This window comes from Taudactylus pleione, unplaced genomic scaffold (assembly GCF_031769625.1).
Source record: "Taudactylus pleione unplaced genomic scaffold, aTauple2 ptg000386l, whole genome shotgun sequence".
Taxonomy (NCBI): domain Eukaryota; kingdom Metazoa; phylum Chordata; class Amphibia; order Anura; family Myobatrachidae; genus Taudactylus; species Taudactylus pleione.
Window position 1 is genome coordinate 24,368 of NW_028284787.1, and position 20,722 is coordinate 45,089.

General features: G+C 40.4%; 1 protein-coding gene across 1 annotated transcript in view; it reads left to right on the top strand.

Annotated features, from left to right (window-relative positions):
- The first annotated feature begins 226 nt into the window (after window positions 1–226).
- The window catches only part of DDC (dopa decarboxylase), a 270,084-nt gene continuing 249,588 nt past the window's right edge, over window positions 227–20,722 (top strand). The window contains exon 1 of the mRNA XM_088445615.1: window positions 227–571. The gene's annotated coding sequence lies outside the window, so the exon portion shown is untranslated. The remainder of the gene's footprint in view (window positions 572–20,722) is intronic.

Genomic DNA, 20,722 nt, shown 5'->3' on the forward strand with positions numbered 1-20,722 from the left:
CCAGCCTTCATTTTATCCTGATTGACTCTATGGTTATTGCCGACATTAATAGGTTTTGTAATATGGAGTATTTGACTAAATTAAATTAATTATCTGACAATTTATATAAGTTTCTTTAGCTTTTATATAATCTTTGTTTAATTGTCATCTTAATATTGTCTTTATCATGCCATTTCAATTTATTGGTGTATCATGAAAACAACCATTGTTAGTATTTATATACAAGGGGGTGTCTCTAGAATTCCAAACTAGTTGTGCTTTAATTATGAGATTTAATTTATGCCAGAACCCTCATTGCAAACTGGATTGTAAATGTGAATCTGATGAATTTGTTATTAATAACCTGTTGACTTAACACAAATATATAGTACTAATAAACCTACGCAGTACAGAACAATAGGGAAAGTTGATAGATTTAGTCTCTGGAGATGCAGCTGATTGCTGAATGATATGCAGGTATCTGTGATTGGCTAGAGGGGAGTGGATATGCTGGTTTTATAGTGTGAGCAGCTTAACCAGTGCATCACATCTGAGAGGGAAGCTGCTGAGAGCCAGGAGATTTACACAAACTGTAAGTAACATTCTCTCTCCTCTACCAGCTTTGTCTAGTTTATCCCAAGAAGAAAATAACTGGATTACTGCACCTCTCTGTAGCTGTAAGGTTTTATGTTCATTTGTAGTGTATGAGATTACTATTGCTACTGTACCTGTATCATAGTATAATTTGAGTTTTCTTCGTATTTACAAAATGATTTCTGTTTTTGGATTTACAAAATAAAATAAGGAGGGAAATCAGAACCTTTTGGATTTGATTTATTTATAGTGAGTTACAGTGAGATTTTTGTAAACTGTAATTCCAGGTATGTTTTAGTTTAATTTAGTTTTTTTTACATTGTTGCATATAGTACGTTAGCTGCCTGTTTGATTACCTAAAGCCTCCTCCTAAATGTAACATTGTTTATTTGTGTTTGAGCCATTTATTTATTAACAACAATAAACATTCACTTGATTGCAACAGGGTGTCAACCTAAATTATTTCATAGTGATTGCTCTGGTTTACCTACTTATTTTACAACTGCAGTAACTTGGACTGGCACAAATTTATTTTAGGTGTGGTTTTAATCAGATTTAATGAATACAGCGAAAATGGGTTCATATATATATTTGTTAATTGTTAAAGAAGGACAATAAGGTAAGTATCCATGTGGTATTGTGGGAAAGCTGTTCTCTTGCTCCTTTGCTTGGCTAGCCTGCTGCTTACCTTCATTTGTCAGACCTAGACCTAGTGCTATTATTGTGGTTAGGTTTATGAAATTCTGCAACTCTTCAGCAAGTGCCTTTAGCATTCTACTGTCTACTGGATATGTACGGTTACATGGACTATATAATTCCATACTCTAAATATATATGTACCTGAGTTACCTTTGTGGAAATAGCATAGCCAAGATGAATTTACTAATATAAAGCTACTTCCAAGTTTTATTTTTAAAAGCGTATATGATGCTTACCGTATATGTAGAGGGTGGGGGGGCATGAACAATAGGATTGAAATACACAAAGCAAAAGGGCACTCAAGTTACATTAGTATACAGCTACTGAAAGAGAGGGCAGTGACATTGCTGTTCCCCCAGAAGTAGAAGGGGATGTCTGCTGCCATCTGTGCTGACTGTACATGGGGACTGGCACTTCAGTTCCTTCACCCTAACACGTATCACCTTTTCCAATCCGGGACTTTCTTGTTTCTCATTGGTAGCCGCACTTCACGTCCTGCAATGTTTCTGACAGCAGGACAGTAAAGTTGCATACATACTAGCAGCAGAAGTTCCCCTCTGTACTGGCCACTTATCCCCCTCTTACGATGACACAGTAGAAACGAGGGCAATCAGGTGTACTAGACTTTTTTTTTTATTTAACCCCCCATCTCATTGAAATTTTATCACAGAGACTATATGGGGCAGCACAGACGGTGTAATGGTTAGCGTTACTGCCTCACAGCACTGAGGTCGTGGGTTCAATTCCCACCACGGCCCTAACTGTGTGGAGTTTGTATATTCTCCCTGTGTTTGCGTGGGTTTCCTCCGGGTACTCCGGTTTCCTCCCACACTCCAAAAAATATACTGGTAGGTTAATTGGCTCCCCACAAAAATTATCCCTAGTGTGTGTGTGTGTGTGTGCATGAGTTAGGGAATATAGACTGTAAGCTCCACTGGGGCAGGGACTGATGTGAATGGCCAAATATTCTCTGTAAAGCGCTGCGGAATATGTGTGTGCTATATAAATAACTGGTAATAATATATGCTAAAGTGTGTGTGTGTGTATGAGATATATGTACTGTATATATATTTACACACACCCATACTGTTTATGGATCATACACTATCAATTACTGCATAAGGTGTAATTATCACTATACTATATGTTAAAATATTTGTTAGATTGTTTACCCAACACGTGTATTGTTACTACTACATGTGAGAAATGAAAATGTATGTGAAAAACTGTTTATTAAATACATATTTTATTGTCTAAGACTGGACTTATAATTTTGCCTTTTTGTTTTTACAGCATATTGGGCAATTTAATATACAGGATAACATTGTTCAAAATCAACATTTATGTTCTTTTGATACCTACAGTATTACATGTCAGTGTTGACTTTCGCTGTTAAAGTCAATAATCGGTCTTCTGTCTTCTGTGGTGTATTGTGGAACTTTTTCTCACCATGTGCGATTAGACAGGATGGAAACTAGTTGTTATTTACCTATATGCAACATTACTATAATCCTGATAGTGGATTGGAGCTCATGATATAACCCTATAATAGGAATTGCATATAGCTGGGTTCTCTCCTATCAGTGCCGTTTGTGTCCAGAATAGATGCTTACACATCTACAATAAATGTATTATTTTCGCCTCAATTTCCTTGACACCAGACATGGCTTTGTAACTATTGTCATTAATACTAATTATTTATACACAGCCACCCCTCCCCCTTTTTTTCTTTTCACAAATGTCTTAAATACATTTTGGAATAAAAGACAAGACTAGTGTATAATTAATTATTTTATTTTAAACTATCTCTACTCACATCAATCCTCTCAATAGTAATTTTGACATCAGTTTATTCATTTCGGAAGAGCGCCCCTAACAAAGAGTCGTCTTTTCTGTCCCATTTTGCATGCGACTACCAGGCCTTTCTCTAAACATCTGTAGCCTGTCCGCTAAGTGTTGACAGCTGTGTGATTACCCAGCAGTACGCAGCTGCAGTTCACAGGTTTTGTGAACACTGTAGCAAAACTGGCCACATGTGTCCTACAATGGCATGTGTCCTGCCCTCCTCCTATTCCCCCCCCCTTTTAATATTGCAATTGTAACCCTGATCTACTGCCTTGTACTCGTATGTACAGTTTTTTATAACACTGCATGGTATAATGCTTTGCAATCCATTCAGTGGATCATGTCACACACTGAAAACCCAATGAACCATTAGCAAATCTTGTATATATCCCAAAAATACAGCAAGTAGTGTAGATAATCTATCCAACATTCACCATATATACTGAGTATTGTTAGATTTATATACTAATAATATATAGGTTAATAAATGTATGGCACCAGCATGATTTTGGCAGGTTCGATGCTGAAGTTAAATAAGTTTATAAGGCTGGTTTACCCCAATATCGCAGCGTGTGGATAAATGCAGTGTAATATATTGTTAATATTGATTAGATCTTTACAAGGCATATTGGTGTATGCAATGTGGAAGAACACAGATAATAGTTATAAGCATTTTGACTGCATTAACAGGCATCAGTCATGGTGAAAGTTATCTAGGCAAAAGGTAGGCAGGTCATTGTGCCATATAAGGACCAGCTTTGTCACCGGCGGTAAAAAAAACAAAACCATATTTCCTATTTAGAAAAAATTCATAATCTTAATGTCATTTACTTTCTATAGTTATTTTACAAATAAAAAATGTACCTGTTGAATGAAAAAAAAAAAAAAAAAAAATATATATATATATATATATATATATATATATATTAATGTGGTTCTGCACTCATGCCTTCATCCTGTCTTACTAACTGGGGTGCTCCCTATTAGGATTGAGTCAAGATATCAACACACAGAACTGTACCATACAGTCACAAGGGCACTCACCAGATTTGATTGAAAAACATCAATTTTGTTTATTTTTCATCTCTGCATAAACAGGCAAATCCAGGTTGCATATGACAAAAAGCCGACGTTTCCGTCTAAGGATAGACCTTTTTCAAGGCTTGCAATCCATGTCCAGTTTATCATAAGATATGTTAAAGAGTCAACAAGATCAATAGCAGCTACACTCTGCAAACAACCCTCATCAAATGCCTCAAGCCACCTATTAATACCCCTCCTCTAATCCAAGTAGTTAAACTAAAGAGCCGGACTTCTATCAATACCATTATGCAAAAAGGGAATGTACTAACATTAAACAAAGATGCCACACACCACCCCGGGCTCCATGTCTGCCATTCCCTGTCCACAGCATGTGTACCTCGTTCTACATCACAGGACACATCACCTGTGCGCCTGCAATGTCACAACCCAGTGCCCCATTCCTGGATCACTGAGTTCAGATGCCAGCGTCAGCACAGTCATGTGTTTCGCGGCTTCTGCGCACACGCAGTAGCAGTGCTTCCCATCGCTGGAGCGCACAGCACAGAGCATGCGCCCTACCACCCATCAACTCAGGTGTAAAAGGTAGAGACCAGGTTTAGAACGCCACGGGTGTCATGACCCAGTAATCCATCACTGGACCACAGAGCCCCAACCTCCCTTAAGGCATGTCAGATATGTGGTTCAAGACCATTGCATATGCACAGTGGCCAAGCATCCCATCACTGGAACGCAGACCTTGTCATGCGCATTACTTTCCACTACATTATATCAGCATGGGCGCAGAGGGGAGGGGGGGGAGCGGGTACAGTTTGCCCGGGCTTGCTAGAGGGGCCTGGTGGGGCCTGCAGCAGCCAGGAGCAGTCTCCTATGGCTGTGGGGGGGAGCAATCACATTGATAATGCCCCCCCCACTTAGCGCCGGGCTGGGGGGGGGACAACTGCGCGGCGCTGCAAAAGTGATTCTTTTTCTATTTTTTGTTGTCAAGGGGGTGTGGCCATGCCGGCTGCAATTAGGCCATGCCCCCTCCTTTACCAGGGCCCTGCCGGGCTCTCTACGGCCCTGTATATTAGAACACAGTGAGTTAGAGCATGATGTTAGGTAGTACAGACAGAGCTCTCCAGTGGGTGCATGACACCAGTTCATGTGTAGTATCTCGACTATATATTCACTATTTTAGGGTAATCCAAGTCTGGGGACCCAGCTAATGTGACACAAGTCAGTGTTATTTTATTCACAAAACTATATGATGTATAAACACCATATCAGATAAAGACTTTTTCTTGAAAGACCAAATCAGACCCTCAACCTAAGGCTATGATTAATCACTAAGATAACCTCATCTAAACCAGCGCAGAGTGGAAACATTTTTTATACATAACCAACACTATTGGTTACTCACTGATTCCATATACATGAAACATAGATGAAATAATATATGCATGTGTCCATCAAATACCGCAATACTTACATCTTCCCAAGGCCTATCATAGTGACCATAAAGTACGCATATTCACACACCCCATATGATCATATTACTAGCATGGAATATAGATATATCCCTATGGTAGAAAAACTGAAAGCGGCTTAAGTTCATTCAGTCCCCTGGGTGATACAGTGTCAAGGTGACTGATCCATCCACTTTTCCTTAGGTGTAGTTTCCTAATGCGATCTCCCCCACGAACCAGGGGGGATACCCAATCGATAATCCTTCACTTGAGTGACGAAATCTGGTGGTCTTTCTCAATAAAGTGCCGGGCTACAGGCTTGTCAGATATACGCAATTGTAGGGCTGCCCGAATCGATGCATGCGCAGTGGCCAAGCATCCCATCACTGGAACGCAGACCTTGTCATACGCATTACTTTCCACTACATTATATCAGCATGGGCGCAGAGGGGGCGCAATTCTCTCTCTGAATGTACGTGATGTTAACCCCACATAGTAAAGGCTGCACGGGCACACCAGAATATAGACAACATAGTCCATCAAACAAGGTAGGTCGGTATCTAATCTTAATCTGTTTTCCAGTATCTGGGTGTGGAAGGAAGATCCTTGATGCAAACTCCTGCATGTAATACAGTTGCCACAGCTTACACAACCCGTTTTTTTTTTCCAACAGCCAGTCGACCCCCTTTGGAGGTTCGGGGTTCATCGTTGGTCTAAGTAACAACTGCTTCAAACTGGAGTTCCTTTTGATAGCCATTATTGGTGGTGGTGTCTCTTTCATTTTTAGTGTAGCATCAGTAGTTAATAGGGGCCATCTCATTTTCAGTATCCTCCTTGTTACATTTGCCCTATTGTTGAATTTAGTGGAAAAGATCACACGTCCACTCTTTGGGATTCTCATTGTTCCAGACAATTTATATAATGTTTTAGAATTTTCCAGACTTCTTTGTACTGCCCTCCTTGCGTACCCACGTTCCATGAATCTCTCTCATCTCACTGTTGTTTGTCTGCGATCACACTGTCCTAATTATTCCGAAGTACTCGGAGAAATTGCAATTTCGGGAGACCATTTTTCAGCACTGGTGGATGGTACAATGTTGATAATAATTTTCCTCCAGATTTAAAGATTGTTACATCCAAAAAATTTATTTCTGTCATATCAAACGCTGATGTGAACTTCACCGGGTGGGATAACCCATTTTTGGGGCTCAACCATGTTATTAAAGGTCTCCACAATTCCCTTCCATAGCAAGAACACCTTGTCTTTAAAGCACTTAAAGAAGATGATATTCGACCCAAACCTAGGCATGATGTATTTTGCCTCATATGCCGCCATATACAGGTTTGCATATGAGGGTGCCAGGTTGGATCTCATCGCTGTGCCTAGGTGTTACATATAGTATGTCTTATTGTACATAAAGTAGTTGTTGTCCAATACTACCTAAGTTAAATCAAGGATATATTCATCTGGAATATGGATATGTGGTTGTCTAATCAAAGCGTCACGCAGTGCATTCAGCCCCTCACTATGGGGTATGATTGTGTGAAGTGAACACACAGCCATAGTAGCTAGCAAGACATCACCACCAGGATATTCAATTAAGTTCAGCTTGGCTAGAAAGTCTCTGGTGTCCTTGATGTGACTAGGAGAGTTGTAATATCTGGTCTATAAATCTCAAAATGGGCTGTAGCAGTGATCCACGAGCTGAGATGATGGGTTGCCCTGGTGGTCTAGTGAGTGTGTGTTTTTGTTCATGAAATGATAACGACTGGAGGTATAATAAACTCAAAATATTTTACTTACAGTATAAAGTAATTACAAGTATCAGTACAAATTATTACAGTTGTTATGCCCAAAACACTTCTAACAATAAAGAGAAAAAATAAATAAAAAGAAAAAATATAAAACTAATGATAATAATAATGAAAAACTATATGATAGAGATGAGTTTTATAATATTAATTCACTACCAATAGGTAATGTAAACAAAGAGGGTCTAAAAGTTTCCTCCTTATCTAACGTTAGCTGATCATATGAAATCCTGTTTAACAATCATGTATAGTCTTGATTTTCCTGAGTTTCTGTTAGAGGGTGGTGTCCCACAGCTCTAATACAGGCAGTGTTGTTTATATGGTATGGCAGAGGTGTCCGCTAAACAAATTAGTACGGTTCAAAAAGTCCCCGATGGGGGTACCCCTTGAGGAGATGGTCAAGGAGTGTCAGTGGGTGTGACTGCCGTGTTGGACAGAGAATGTATAGACTCTGGACTAACTGTATGTCTGTAACACCGGTGGTCAGTGACACGCTAGTCAGAGACCGCGTATCCCTGACCCTGTGCTCACAAGACCACAGTGTTCATCTTGGGGGGGGGGTGACTCCAGTGCAAAAGCCTCCCAAGACTAATTACCAGGCACCCCCCACCTACAGAGTCTTACCTTCATCTGTCGCCCCTGCCAAAAAAGGCACAAGGCTAGGTATTCCCATCAAATATGTACTGGTGAGTCCGCCACAGAATTGCAGCTCCAACATCTGTCCAACACAACAGAAAGCATGTTTGCTAAAATTTGGGGACACTTGTACCAACGTGAGAGCACCTTATATTGGGTTTCAATCACTGAATAACTGACAGAGCTAGCAAAGGAATTAGCAAAGATATTATGCCAATTTGTATTTCGTAGACAAACCTGCAAGTCTTTTTCCCTGTCACTAATACATTTAGGGGGCCCAGGGTAAACATGCTCAATCAGTAGTTTATAGCATGTAGAGGAAATGTGATTCGCACAGTGGAACCAGGCACATGTCCTCAAAAGGAGTCAACGGTCTACTGCAGGCCACTCACTTCTCAGCTTTAAACAAAATGTTTAGGTTGTAATTAACGCGTCAAATTTCAGCATCCGGCAATGCCCATTTAGTCTGCAAAGCTCCAAAGGAACACACTTCCTCTGAGTCCACCAGCTGGCCAACACAGAGAACACTCTGTTGTGTCCAAACCTTAAATATAGCACTAGCGGTGCTGGGTGGAAGTCGGGGATGCCAAAAAGCGGGGTCAGAGGTGAGACAAGAGAAGAAATCCAAGAGTGTCTCCTTAGTACGTTCCACCTAGCCAAAGTAGGACCTATTGTGGGGTGAGAGATAATAGGGTACCCTGGATCTCCACAGGAACATTGAGAGAGCAGAGACAGCAGAATGGCCCTCCAACTGAACCCACTGGTGAGCACACCCAGACCTCATCCAGTCCATACAGTAACTCGGCCAAGCACGACTGCATCATAATATTTAGGAAAGTATTGTAGTTGAAGTCTCCCCGTGTGTTTGCATCTGAACAGGACAGCGAGGTTTTCTACCTCCCCATACAAAATCCTGCACCAAGTTATGCAGCTGCTGAAACCATTCTTTTGGAATATAAATAGGAAGCATCTGCGGTAAATACAAGACTCTAGGAAGGATATTCATTAATTTTTACATCCCAATCCCTTAGTTCAGTATGTATGTATGGTGTGAAGTAGGGGCCTAAATTATCAGCATACTCTATACAGTAATTGGGAGGTACTTAAGGCTAGAGTTGTGCCAAGAAAAAGCAAAAGACTGCTTCACCGTGTCGACGGACTGTGAGGGTGCCAGCATGAGGATTTTGTTCATATTTTGATCAAAACATTTAAGCTTGCAGCCTGTCATCATGGGATCCCAATTTTCTACAAGTCCTACACTGGCATATATGCCCAACACACTGTTATATTGCAGTTAAATGCACTCATCTCTCAGGTACAGAGTATAACTTCTATTCTAGACAAGGGCTGGCTTGTGAGCCACACCGAGGCTTGGACTGGACTCCCAGGAATTTGGTGAAATCCCCGCTATTGCTGCAGGTAATGCAGCTGCTTGCTGGGCAGTCATCAAGAATGTGACTGACCCGGGTGGCAGCTACATGCAGAGAATAGGGGGGCGGGGTACACTGACTGCAGTCAAACTTAGCACTGCAGTGCACTACTCGGTAATAAATCCCAGTAGTCACTGCAGAGTGGTCACAGGAGCTTGTGCTGAGCTCTGATTGGATGAGCCAATCACCTGCTCCTCAGGCTGTGACTGCTGCTCTGGCAGCAGCCTGAGGCTGCTGTGGTTTCTGGTGAGTACATTATGTGGGCACTACAGGTGGCATAATGTGTGGGTACTACAGTGTGGCATAATATTTTGGCATTATAGTGTGGCATGTGTTGGCACTATTGTGTGGCATAATGTGTGGGCCCTACTGGTGGCATAATGTGTGGATACTATAGTGTGGAATAATGTGGAGGGCACTATAGTGTGGAATAATGTGGGGGGCACTATAGTGTTTGGTATACTTTGGTATAATGTAGATGCACTGCACTGGTATAATGCGGATGCACTACACTGTGTTATAATGTAGATGCGCTACACTGTGTTATAATGTAGATGTGCTACACTGTGGTATAATGTAGATGCGCTACACTGTGGTATAATGTAGATGCGCTACACTGTGATATAATATGTGGGGCACTACAGTGTGGCATAATGTCAGTACATGTGTAGATGTCTCATTTACTCACAACTGACCAACATGGCAAGGGTTACTAGCTGGCTCACCACTACCTCTGACTCCTACATGCTTACCACTACCTCCCTGACTCCTCTATACTCGACACTACCTATCTGTACTACCCCTGACCCCTACTCAGCAAACACTATCTCTCTGCACTACCTCCCTCACCCCTCCATACTCACCACTACCTATCTGCACTATTCCCTTGATCCTTCCATACCAAACACTATCTCTCTGCTGTTTGCACTATCCCCCTGGCCCCTCCATACCAAACACTGCACTGCCTACATGACCCCTCTCTGCCCACCACAACCTGCCTTGCCCACATAACTCACTGCCATGCACAGGAGTAGATCACTGACCTCTCCCACTTATAAATATATATTAACACTAATGTGATAGCTATTTTCATGTTATAATTCTCAGCAATAAAGTGGGGTCCCTTGACGGGGGCTGCAAGCTTAAATACATTGAGCAATTCATGAACCAAAACCCCACTGTTTATTACACAGGTCTTCGATGAAAAAGCTTTTTTAACAATTTTTTGTGATACTTATTGATTTTGGCTTCTGAACATGAAAATTACTCCTGATTTTGCATATCACATCACGTTTTTCTGCAAAACGTGTATTTATGAATAAGTGATTTTTTTCCATATTCTTTAAAGTAATAAATGTATTCTGCCTAAATTTATTCTAAAACATTGGCGCTCATTCAGAGCTGATTACTAGCAAGCGGCCGCTCATTGCAGACTATGTTCACTCATGTGCGCATACGTGTAGTTTGCAGTGGGCATGCGCAAACTAGTATGAGCGATCGCAAATTTCTCGCTCGCCCAGCAAAAACAGCTCAGTGGAATGAGTGACAGGAGAGGCCATTTGTGGGTGGTAACAGCGGCAGGGCAGTAGTAACAGGGGAGTGGAGTTGCGAACGCAGGCGTGCCAGAGTGTTTTCACGCCATTTCTGGGGCATGCATAATTAACAGGCAGCATCATAGTTCATGTCACCTGGGTGATTTTTACACTGAAATGCTCGCAGTGCTAGTGGTAGGGTACAGTCAACTGCAAGCATTGCAGTCAGATTCGATGGAACCCGATGTACCGATGGTTGTATATACTTCCTAGAGATGATGTATGCAAGTGGGCGACTAAAGACAGGCTGGTGGGCATATAGAAACAAAAGGTGATCGCTTGCCCAGACATAGTGGGCGTACTTATGCCTTGTTGTGCGATCACCTGCCTTGACGTCACTTAGCTGAATTTCCATACGCTGGGAGCGAGCGGCCGCAACTAGCATGCGGGTCTGAATCAGGCCTATTGTCTTAAATGAATTCAGTCGGTAGTATAGAACGTTGCAATTCAGTTCTCGTCATAAAACTTTCCCCACCCAGTGCCAGATTAAGGTCCACATGGTCCAGGAGATGAAATTTACAAAGGGCTAAACCCCATACTGTCTAAAGGAACATTGCACACACACAAAAAACAAGATAACGATAGTTCCGCACAGAATTTATATTTATTGATAATATATTTCACACCTTGTTTTTACAAGAAAAAACACTCCCTTGTCTCTTTCATGGCCCCTTTCGATGGGATATATTGATTTTTATCCTTGGATACAAATCTTTTATATATTATTTCATATGAGACACTTGGGTGCTACCTATCTCATTGTATACTCATGTATACCTCTGGTAGAAAGAAAGCAAAAAAAAAAATTTTTTTGAAAGGTGAGAATTATTGGTACACTCCGGAGACTGTTTATGTAAGGCTCTAATGATTATAGTTAAAACTTAACTTTTATTGACTGTAATAAATTGCATGAAAAATGATAAAAATTTAATAGAATAGTGGTAAACATTAGAAATAAAGTGATATAAAAATGAAAGAACCTCTGTGTCTATTATTTGTATCCTAATGTCTTTAAATTGTGTGTCTTATAATTTAGTTGAATGATATTTTCAAAAATAATACGATTTTTATTAAAAAGATGTTTTACTATCTCAGTATAATGTTCTTTAATTCAGGTGGGGAGGACCAAATATTGTGGTCATATTCCCCTCAAGATAATAGTAATATTAATTATCTTGAAAAATACAGTAACAATAAATACTCTCTCAAACAGTGTTGCAATTGCCCCAAGATAATTATGTTGTTTAATATCTTGTAAAGTATCTGCTTCCTCAAGCAACAGTGTTGCAATTATCACTGTTGTTGGGGGTTGTGCATGTTTCCAAATTCTGTTAGTGTGCTCCTTAGCAGATTTTATTGTAAAACTTGATATTCATGTGGCAATGTGGTGATATATTGTTTTATATGGATATCATGTATAGTCTATATATGATTGATATATGTAGTTTTGTTAGGACTGGTGGTTCTTTCATTTTTACATCACTTTATTTCTAATGTTTACCACTATTCTATTACATTTTAATTATTTTTCATGCAATTTATTACAAACAGTTAATAAAAGTTAAGTTTTAACTATAATCATTAGAGCCTTACATGAACAGTCTCCGGAGTGCACCAATAATTCTCAACGTCAAAAAATTTTCTTTTTTGCTTTCTTTACACACACAACAAATACAACTACAAGGTGAGCTAGCAAAGGTGAAACCAAATACAACAGATGCAACACAATTTTGCTAATTTTAACCCCTGCCTACCACCACATACACACATAGTACACACTACACACACACACAGTACATATAGTACAAACCACTCATACAGTACAAGTGATTTCAAAATTTTTAGGCAATGTCAAGGATCCAAACTACAAAGAAATTGTCAGGGAAATGCTTAATAGTTACAGAAACCTTGGCTGCAATATGAGTTTAAAGGTACATTTTTTGAATTCCCATATTGAGCATTTCCCGATTAATCTCGGAGACTACAGTGAAGAACAGGGTGAACGGTTCCACCAAGATGTTACAGATGTATAAAGAAGATACCAGGGTCGTTGGGACATCAGCATGATGGCTGACTACTGCTGGATGATAAACAGAGATGACACAGAAAAAGCTTATAAGCGAAAAGCGACAAAATGAAGTTTGAAGACAAAAAAAACCAAGATATTAACAATTTTTTCAATAATTATAGTTTTGTATCTATAATTGCAATTATGATAATGAAATAATGATGGAATAGCCCACACCTGTCCATGAAATAGCTTTTGAGTTGATAGTCCCATTACTTTTGGCACCTTAAAAAGTGGGAGGCACATATAGAAACCATTGTAATTCCTACACCATTCACCTGATTTGGATGTAATTACCCTCAAATTAAATCTGAAAGTCTGCAGATAAAGCACATCTTGTTTGTTTCATTTCAAAGCCATTGTGGTGGTGAATAGAGGCCAACATATGAAAAATCTGTCAATGTCCCAATATTTATGCACCTGTCTGTGTGTGTGTATGTATGTATATATATATATATATATATATATATATATATATATTGACAGGGACAGCATGATTTCACATGAGGTTAATGTGGGGCAGCAGGTTTGTGCAGAGTTGGAGCAATAAACAGCATAGTAGTGAGATCCAGTCCAGGTTTTCTGGGATCACTTGTAAGCCACAAGCAAGGCAAATAGCAGCATCAGATATCTGTCTTTAAAGTTGTCAGTGCAAGACCACAATAATCCTGACTGTGAATTAGTCGCCCAGGTTATAGGCCCGGGGGTGACTAGTGTTAGGGATCCTGGATCTGAGGGTTTACTAAAAGAACTTTGTTGCTGTTTGGAAGACTCTCTGTACCTGCTATAACATATTGCCTGTGAACACTGCACTAACCTGTATATCTGCTTGTGGTGAGAAAATAAACTCCTGTTGGATTTTACTCCGGTCTATGTGATTCTTGTCACAATATATATATATATTCCATAGACAAACAAAACCTTACGGTTTCACATGTTGCATTATGGCTTCTTAGACATGTTGTGAAATTTCAAAAAACCTATTGAATCACTGCCGCTCAAAATTAAAAAATACATCCATTTTATTCAGAATACACACTCAGCTCCCTAATTTCTAAAACTATCATACTCTGTTTATGCATGTACACTATCTGTGCCTCCATTGTGCTCTATCTTCCCCAACCCATACAGCTGTGTGGTCTCCTAACTGTGCTAGTTCTTTATTGCCTCATCAACAACAATCTGTCTTTCCCCATCTGCACCGCTCTGTATTCCTGCATGTGTGCCACTCTGTTTCCTTCCATTTGCACCACTACCACCCCTTTGTGGGCCTGTATTATTGTGTTTCGCTTTGGGCCCTTCATGCTCCAGTCCGACACTGGCCACACCTAACCAGTCAGTGTTCTCCAGTAAGGCTAAAACATACTATAGAAATTGAAACTAAATAATTACTAAAAATGCTTGTTCAAAGATCAAGAGATTTTGGAAAATTGTGGGAAAACAGTCATTTGATGCTGGCAGAATGTAAAACTGAAATGTAATATAATACCAAGGCTTAAATTGCTAGAATGTATTTGTAATGGTTAGTGGTTTTGGGAAAGCGTTGTTTACTAGCATAGTCACACTGTTCCGTTGTCATTACAAACTGCTAAATTTTAGCTGATATTGGAAAATTAGCGCAGTATTGCAGCGTGTGAACAGATGACCTGTAGTAAACTGATTGAAATTGATTAGATCATTATCAGTAATGTTGGTGATTGTGCTTGGAAGACAAATTATCTGGCCTAATTTGACATTTCAATTGCTTTTATGCTTATGCCTTAAGAGGCATTGGGTTGTAACGTTACTTCCTCATGCAGGCGAAGTTCAGTAAGTGTGTGTCAACGCAGCTGCAGACTACAGTATATACAATACACAAGACAAGAGTCAAGGTGCATGTTTCCAAATGCTGAGGTAGTAGTACTATGTATTCCAAACACCGCAGCTGTTACAAGTTTCTAAAGGAATAAAGAAAATGTTTGACAGTGCAGGATTTGTGTACAAAAAAAAATATTATACTAGCATGGTAAAATCTAACAATATATATATTGTCGAAACTGGATTATTGGCTGAGACAAGATCAGTTTAAAATTGAATCGCAGCAACACCATCTTGCGACTGGCCGCAAGACGCCATTTTGCGAAATGGCCGCCTAAGCGCCATTTTAGATAAACTCACACTTTAGTACATGTGGCGATAATACTATTAGCATCATGCGAATGCATCCGTGACCATCGCCATAGGTTACGGCGATTCACCAAAAGCCCATTTCATTACTTTACAGTATGCCAAAATTGGATTGCATTAGTTGAACAGAGCAAATGGCCAAGTGACAACTAGCTTGTGTAGATTAGCTTCCTGGATAACGTCTGCTCTCACTCCAGGTGGCCCGGCTAGAATAAACACCTTACATTAGCAAGCTTCCTGCAATGAAATAACTTCAAAGACTAGAGTGTTATCTTAGGTTTGTGTCTTGCAGCTGGCTTAAATTGCATCCACACAAGAGTCTGGGAGAACAAAAGAGCTTTTCCTTTGAACACTGGAAAGGTGGGGGCTGCTGAGACAGGGGGCATGTGGAACTATCATGCTCATCAATCCACACTGCTAGGTGTTCACTTAGTAAGTGTTAAGTGCACCATTTCTCATACACACATTAATACACACGCATCTGCCCCAAGTTAACTAGCGTCTTTATATCAAACCCCGCATACTCACACATTACATATCCACATAAAAGGTTTAATAAGCTTTAAGGTATAAGATTTAAGTTTGTTCAGTTAGTATAAATGCTGTGAAATAAAGATATTTGATAACTAAGGTTTCATACATGCTAAGAAAGCCGTGTTTGGTTTCGTATTGATGCGTACTCTTTCAACAGAATTTCGGTATTATCGGTGTGGAGATCACATCATGCATTCTCAACTTATGGACCGCAGAGACTTCAAGCAACAAAATGTATATTATATGAACTGTTAGGATGATTGCATGGGGTGGGAGGGCAGAGACCCCCAGTTGTTAGAGGGTGGGATGAGTCTATTTGAACCAGCCTGTTAAACGCTCTGTAACAGATGCTTCCCACCTGGGAACCAATGGCAAAAGCAAGAAACTTCTCTATTGTCCTGTCTATTCTGGGGGGGTATAAATATGTGTGCTCAAACACTGGGTTCTTAGTCTTCTTGCTGAATGACGATGGGGTTTCTTACTGATGTCTAACATCTGGACCAGAACGTGCGGCGTATGTATACTGTACTTGGGGTCTGTATAATTCCTTTGCATCTAATTGTGTCTGGATCAATAGCGTGTAACTGACTGTACTTTGTACTTGAATAATACTTTGTGCTTCGGAACCACACGTTCCATGTCTGGAGTCTTTTATCTACTGTATGACTGCGTACGCAAATTGGCGTCATCCTTAGAGGTTTATAGGTAGGATTTTCGAAGGTACAGGCAGGGGTATATAGAGGTTCTGATCCAGTATCATCAATATATATATATATATATATATATATATATACACAGTCAGGTGCATAAATATTGACAGAATTTTCATATTTTGGCCTCTATTCACCACCACAATGGCTTTGAAATGAAACAAACAAGATGTGCTTTAACTGCAGACTTTCAGATTTAATTTGAGGGTAATTACATCCAAATCAGGTGAACGGTGTAGGAATTACAACGGTTTCTTTATGTGCCTCCCACTTTTTAAGGTGCCAAAAGTAATGGGACAAACTAAACAATCCTAAATCTAACTTTCACTTTTTAATCCTTTGTTGCAAATCCTTTGCAGGCAATTACAGCCTGAAGTCTGGAACGCATAGACATCACCAGATGCTGGGTTTCATCCCTGGTGATGCTCTGCCAGGCCTCTACTGCAAATGTCTTCAGTTCCTGCTTGCTCTTGGGGCATTTTCCATTCAGTTTTGTCTTCATCAAGTGAAATGCATGCTCAATCGGATTCAGGTCAGGGGAATGACTTGGCCATTGCATAACATTCCACTTTTTAGCCTTAAAAAAACTCTTTGGTTGCTTTTGCAGTATGCTTCGGGTCATTGTCCATCTGCACTGTGAAGCCCCGTCCAATGAGTTCTGAAGCATTTGACTGAATATGAGAATATAATTTTGCCCGAAACACTTCAGAATTCATTCTGCTGCTTTTGTCAGCAGTCACATCATCAATAAATACAAGGGAACCAGTTCCATTGGCAGCCATACATGCCCACGCCATGACACTACCACCACCATGCTTCACTGATGAGGTGGTATGTTTTGGATCATGAGCAGTTCCTTTCCTTCTCCATACTCTTCTCTTCCCATCACTCTGGTACAAATTGATCTTGGTCTTATCTGTCCATAGGATGTTGTTCCAGAACTGTAATGGCTTTTTTAGATGTTGTTTGGCAAACTCTAATCTGGTCTTCCTGTTTTTGAGCCTCACCAATGGTTTACATCTTGTGGTGAACCCTCTATATTCACTCTTGTGAAGTCTTCTCTTGATTGTTGACTTTGACACATATACACTTACCTTCTGGAGAGTGTTCTTGATTTGGCCAACTGTTGTGAAGGGGTTTTTCTTCACCAGGGAAATAATTATTTTGTCATCCACCACAGTTGTTTTCCGTGGTCTTCTGGGTCTTTTGGTGTTGCTGAGCTCTCCGATGCGTTCTTTCTTTTTAAGAATGTTCCAAACAGTTGATTTGGCCACACCTAATGTTTTTGCTATCTCTCTGATGGGTTTGTTTTGATTTTTCAGCCTAATGATGGCTTGCTTCACTGATAGTGACAGCTCTTTGGATCTCATATTGAGAGTCGACAGCAACTGATTCCAAATGCAAATGTCACACCTAGAATCAACTCCTGACCTTTTACCTGCTTAATTGATAATGAAATAATGAGGGAATAGCCCACACCTGTCCATGAAATAGCTTTTGAATTGATAGTCCCATTACTTTTGGCCCCTTAAAAAGTGGGAGGCATATATAGAAACCATTGCAATTCCTACACCGTTCACCTGATTTGGATGTAATTACCCTCAAATTAAATCTGAAAGTCTGCAGTTAAAGCACATCTTGTTTGTTTCATTTCAAAGCCATTGTGGTAGTGAATAGAGGCCAAAATATGAAAATTCTTTCAATGTCCCAATATTTATGCACCTGACTGTATATACACATACATATTTATAACACTGAATCACCACATATATTAAAATATACCTCTATGGGTAAATACAACTCTCAAAAATTGTAGTAGTTTGAATCATCAGATTCTTAATATATCAGTCAGCATAAGAAATTATGAATTACAATTCATAGATAATTTCCACTTCCAATAAAGATATAAATAATTTCCACATTCTATATTGAATTAGTCCATGTACATATAGATAATATTATTATTAGCTGTGCTCAACTACAACCTTGACTCACTTCTCTGAGGATATCGCAAAATCATCAGCCTGTGTTATATCCTGATGAGCCATGAGGAGATGATGTCTTTATCTACCTGTACTAATGCAAGTATTACTTACAATAAATAAACTACATAAACAGCATACTTGATGAGTCATTGCTATGAGGAAAGGTGCGTCAGGATATAACAACTGGCCACGAGGATGGGATAGAATTTTGAAATACCTCTGCTGCGGATATGATTTCAAATGACAGCCATTTGTATCTTCATAGCCCAACATGAGTTGAGAATGTTATTTGTCGTGACTCTTCATCAAGTTCCAGTTGATGATAACCTTTATTTAAATCCAATTTCGAAAAGAAACATGCACCTGTGAGTCGATGTATAATATCACCCTTAGTAGTAGTAATAAGGCGCTCTCTTTTAATGGCAACATTAGGACGACGCATATCAACACATTCTCACTGCATTTGGTTGACATGGTTTGGGCACAACCATAATAGGTGATACCCATGATGTTGGGCCAGATACCTTTTCAATGATATCTAAGCCTTCAAGAGTCTGTATTTCCTCTTCCACTTGTTTCCTTATGTTGATAGGAATGTGGCGATGCTCTTGAGCAATTGGTATAACTGAGTGATCAATGTGAAGATGAACTTGATAGTCTTTAAGTTTTCCAATGCTGTGAAAAAGATGATCATACTCCTGCAGTAAAACATCCACATCACTTTGTAGTGGTTTTGGTTCATGTAGGACAGGAGTGGAATTGGAAGTGTCAGGTATAACAGGGGTGTAATTGTGTGTGTGGGCAATAATTTCCATAAGACCCAATTGTGATGGAGTATCAAATCCCAAGAGATAGCTGCTTGCATATTTAGTGACAAAAAATACTGCTTTTGTCAGTTTGTCATTTTTGCCTGCAATAACGTCAAAAGAACCCTGTAAGGGAAGGGGTTGTTTATTACCATAAGTGAATATTCTTACAGATGTTGGATTCAAAACCACCTTGCCATGCAGCTTCTTGAAACTGATAGCATCAATTAAATTTACAGAAGCACCGGAATTTATTAGAAATTCAACAGAAGTGTTGTCTAGGGTGATGTCAGTTTTTGGACTGACCTTGTTTTTGCCGACTTGATGAATCATGTAGATAAAGCCTTCTGGCATATTATCACTGTCAGATGATTCTGCAGTTGGAGATTATGTCCACACAATGCACTGTCTTTCTCCTGGATTTAAATAGCTGTGAAGATTGTTTGGGTGTAGATTTGGTTTCCTTGGATTTGAAAACAGAGGACAAGTGATTCAGCTTGTCACATGCAGTGCACATTTTACCAGTGGCAGGACAGTCTCCTGAATGTGGATAGGAGCGTCCACACCTGTAACAAGATCTAGATTTACTCGACTCAATATAGCCACTTGTGTCAGTATGTAATTTATTGCAGACTTCCAGCTGGTTCATGTCCCTCTCCATGTCCTTAGCATGTGTTTCTGAAAGTTCAAGACATCTAGCATATTGCTGCAGCTCTGTCAGCGTCCCAGATGCTGGCCAGGTGTTGAGTTGCACCTCTGCGAGCCCGCGGGGTGCCTGGCAGATGGGCACCCATCGATGTCCTGCTGTGGGCTATAGAGGGATGAGGAGTGCCGCAGAGTGGTGCTGCCCCACAGTCCTGTGGGGTCAGTCTACTGTGCTGTATGCACTGGCAGGGCAGCCTCGGGGCCTTTTTCAAGGACTCCTTGAAAAAGGCCCTGAGGCCGAAACACGTTGGTATTCAAGCCACCCACACTCACCACCACTACAAGAACTTTAATCAACCATTTATTGCAACACCGAATCCAGGCCACAGAGGATCCAGCACTGTACAACCCAGCAAACCTTGGGTCCCCCTTGCCCGCCCTGGCAGTGCATACAGCACAGTAGACTGACCCCACGGGACCATGGAGCAGCACCACACCATGGCTCTCCGCATCACTCTACAGCCCACAGCAGGACATCGACGGGCGCCCGTATGCCAGGCACACCGCGGGCTCGCAGAGGTGCAACGCAACACCTGGCCAGCATCTGGGACCACAGCTTACGCTGCACAGCACCACGGACATCTTTCCACCTACCGGTAGGTCAAACAGGTACCAGAGACAGTGTGGGATGATGCCAACTACACAAGCTACAGGACTTGAACAACACCCCAT